Raw genomic sequence first — 4,683 nt, forward strand, 5'->3', positions numbered from 1 at the left:
TCTCAAAAAAAAAAAAAAAAAATACTGCTTATGATAAAACTCCTTTTACTTATCCAGTTACTTCCTCTCTGCCTTTGAAGATGAAAATATTCCCACTTACCTTCCTTGCTGATTTGCAACATCATTAACATAAGCAACCATTTTTAGGTACTATATAAATAAAGCTGTTCACACAGGTTAAGGGCTGGCTGCAGTCATCAGCTACACCAGACTTCCTGATCCCATCATCTCTTGTGTGATCTTTGTCTCTTGTGTAATGTATTTTCTCAATTCCCCACCATTCCCCCTCTAGGTCATTTACTCTTCCCGCTGGTTCAGGAAACCTTACCCTTGTCAGAATCATCATTATTTAAACAGTAAAAAAACATAGATGTTGCACCGTGATACTAATGGCCTTTAACAGGGAAAAAAAAAAAACAAACCAATAGATGTTGGTACAAATGGTGTGAAGAAGAAATACTTGTTCACTATTTTAATTATCAATAAGACACCTGCATTCATGTTTATCACAGCACAGTTCACAGTTGCAAAAATGTGGAATCAACCTTAAGTCCCCCCCCATCAACTGATGAGTGGATTAAAAAAAATACACACACACACACACCCCATATACGTGCATATGTATAAACATATACATACACACATTGGAATACTACCCAGCCTTTAAAAGTGAAGTAAGATGAAATGAAATGAAATGAAATGAAATAAAAATGTCTTTTGTTGAAACCTGGATCAGACTAGAGGCCATTGTCCTAAGTGAAATAACTCAGGAATGGAAAAGAAATACCACACATTCTCACCTATAAATGAAAGCTATGTTTATGCATGGTCACACAGTGTCATAAGGACACTGGAGATACAGAAAGGGGAGGTTGACAAATCCCCTTTCTCAGAAACATTTAATAACCTTACACACAGAAGCCATGTCTTGTACAGCCACAAGATAATAGATTCCTGGCTCAGTGCCTGTACCTCAGTGAGTAGGGCACCAGCCAAATACACTAGGGTAGTGGGTCCGAGCCCAGCCCAGGCCAGCTAAATGACAACTGCAACCAAAAAGTAGCCAGGTGCTGTGGTGGGTGCCTGTAGTCCCAGCTATTCAGGAGGCTGAGACAAGAGAATTGCTTAAGCCCAAAGTTTGAAGTTGCTATGAGCTGTGACACCGTGGCACTCTACTAAGGGTGACATAATGAGACTGTCTCAAAAAAAAAAAGATAATAGATTCCTGCACCCACCCTTAAAGACCTTGCTGCGGAACATGGTTCATTATGGTGGCATTTGACAAAAAATGACATTACTCTCCCCATGCAGCAGGATGTTTTCCTACATATAAATTTTTGAGGTTATTTGTGGTTACTGGATCAGTGTGGTGAAAATAGAATGGTGAGCTGCTGCCTATCCATTCTCAACTCATGTTCAATGACATCACTTTGACAACCTGGAATTGGCCATGGTGGGCCAGGGAAATTGGCAATACTAAAAACCAGGGCTTGTTTATCTTATTGAATGGTTAGACCTAAGAAGGTAATGGGAAATATGTTAATGGTGAAGATAATACTTAGAGTACATAGTGGCTGTGGCTGTTAACACTGAATACACACACACACAAAAGGAAAATATTTTCCCAGTGTTTAAAAACAATCTTTCCATTTAGTAAAGAACTCTATCACATACTGAAGAATGAAAGAAGTTCCAAGTTCTTTGTTATACATGTCTATTTATTAATGAAAAATGAAATATCACTAACATTTATTTTAAAATGGGCAAAAGACATTAACAAATATTTTTTCAAAAAAGATATACAGGTAGCAAACAAACACATGGAAAAATGTTCAATAACATACCAGAAAAATGCAATTAACATCAGAGAAATGCCATTGTAAAGCTATTAAAACAACTAAAATTTTAAAGACTGACAATAGCAAGTATTGGCAAGAATGCAGAAAAACACGAAGGCTCACATACTCTTTGTGGAAAACAAATAGGTATAGTTTAGGTCACATTTCAGCAGTTCCATATACTGTAGTATTGGCACAAAAGAAATAAATAAAACATTTATGCATATTAAGAATTCTATGCATATGTTCATAATAGCATTAGTGGTATCAGCCCAATACTGGAAAGAACCCAAATGCCCATAAGAAATGGATAAACAGAATTTATGCTGAGATAAATATAAAGATTTATGCATACAAAAAAAAAAGAAGAAATGGATAAACAAATTATGAGATATCCATGGAATAGAATACTGCTCAGAAATAAAAAGAATGAACTATTCACCTAAACAATATTGATGAATCTCAAAATAATTATGCAGTGTGAAAACAGCAGGAAAAAATGAGTAAATATTCCATGATTTTACACACATAAAATTCTAGAAAAACTATTCTCTTGTAAATGAAAATACATCACTGGATGCTTACAGGCCCGGAGAGCACAGGCAGAGGTTACAAAAGGGCACAAGATAAGTCATGGATATATCTATGATCATGATTATGATTTCATAAATTTAAATGGCAAAACTCTTAAATTATACATCACAAACAAATATAAAGTGTTGCATGTCGCTTATATATCAAGAGTGTTTGTAAATCATGATTCAAAATATCTAATCTTTGGGGAAACCGGAAGCCTTGGCAACCACATGTTGATCACCTTGTCTCTTTCCTCACAACTAGGGAAAAGCAGCCCTGCATTCAGCAGGGAGGAGAATACTGGCAAGCAACACCTGAGAAATGAATTTGCATGTTATTTAATTCTAATTAATTTAAATTTTAAGGCTCAGCGCCTGTGGCTCAAGTGGCTAAGGCACCAGCCACGTACACCCAAGGTGGTGGGTTTAAATCCAGCCTGGGCCCGCCAAACAACAATGACGGCTGCAACCAAAAAATAGCCGGGCGTTGTGGTGGGCGCCTGTGGTCCCAGCTACTTGGGAGGCTGAGGCAGAAGACTCGCTTGAGCCTAGGAGTTGGAGGTTGCTGTGAGCTGTGATGCCACAGCACTCTACCCAGGGTGACAGCTTGAGGCTGTCTCAAAAAAATAAAAATAAAAATAAAAAATAATTTAAATTTTAAAAGTCACATACGGCTCATGGCTGCCATAAAAACAAAAAAGAAAGAAAGAAAGAAAAGAAAATACTGGCAAGCAATGATGGTTATTGCAATTTGAGACAATTAACTACATTGGTAAAATCACAAAAGCTAAATCACTGGCCTACAGACTCTCCATTATCTCTATCCTCATTTTCCTTCCTCTATAGCATGAACTGGAGGTGAAAAAAACCCACAAGTCATAAAACCTTTAGATTATTTTAGCTGACAATGATCTCAGCTATTGGACATACACAGATTTCTAGGTCTTATCTCTGCTTGTAGCCAGTCACTGGAAGATTTCTGAATGCACTTCTACAAGATGCACATTCCATCTGGTTTGCTACAGGCTCCTCCACACCCAGTATTTCTCCCAAATATGGTTCATACCTGACTCTGTCCTCTTGAGTGACATCAGCCTATGGAATGACTGATATCAAGTATGTCTCCTCAAATAACCTCATAAAAAGCTTCTAAACAGTACTCAGCATTTTATGACATCCTCTGTCAACAATGGAAATTTTATCCTATTCCCAGATGCACAGAAACTTGCCATAACTGACTTCTTCTAGCCTAGACTCACAGAAAGCATAGGGATTCAGGCCACAAATAAGGCCAACAAAATCCTTGCATTCTGTCCTAGGTGGTATAGGGCAGCAAAGCAAATTTGACCAAAACCACAAGAACTATTATCAGAGGCAGGGCACAGTGCTCATGCCTGTAATCCCAGCACTCTGGGAGGTCTAGGAGGGTAGACTGCCTGACCTCATGAGTTCAAGACCACCCTGAGCAGAGACCACATCTCTAAAACTAGCCAGGCCTTGTGACAGGCACCTATAGTCCCAGCTATTTAGGAGGCTGAGACAAGACAATTGCTTGAGCCCAAGAGTTTGAGGTTGCTGTGAGCTATGATGCTACAGCACTCTCCGGAGGGCAACAAAGTGAAACTGTCTCAAAAAGACAAAACAAAACCCACAAACAACAAAAACTGCCATTTTACCTTTCCTACAGAGACCCACAAAGCTGAGATGCCTACAAAAGCTGTCCATTCCTTTATCAAGAAGCTGTTTTCAAGGCATTCCACATAGAAACAAATCCCCCCAATACAAGTAGATTTAACAATAGGCCTTTCTTCGCACAAAACCAGAGCAATGTGAGGCAGCCAATTACCAGATGGTGACTTGGAATCTAGAAAAATCTAGAAAAATTACCAAATGTCATGTAAGGCCAAGAATTTCCATGAAGGGGAGCTTTCCACATAATCCTCTAGCACAGTGGTTCTCAAACTTCCTAATGCCACAATGTATTTGCATTGTTACAGAGTTTAGCATAACCAGGCTGGGTCCAACTGACCAAAACTGGATCAAATCTTTGCTTTAATCAGCCCAAAACAAGGAATAAATTCCCCCTAAAGGCTCAGATTGCCCATGATTTCCTCCAGGAAATGAGCACAGAAGCTTGCTATGCTTTAGCATTTCAGGATGACTGATGCTCAATGTGCAAGGTGGTAGAAGGGAGATGACTTCTATCAGACAAACTGGCAATGATTTAACTGTGGCAAGGGCCTCAAGCAATCTAGAACATGCAGCGCACC

Source organism: Otolemur garnettii, unplaced genomic scaffold (assembly GCF_000181295.1).
Source record: "Otolemur garnettii isolate 467f Iridium unplaced genomic scaffold, OtoGar3 scaffold00091, whole genome shotgun sequence".
Lineage (NCBI taxonomy): Eukaryota > Metazoa > Chordata > Mammalia > Primates > Galagidae > Otolemur > Otolemur garnettii.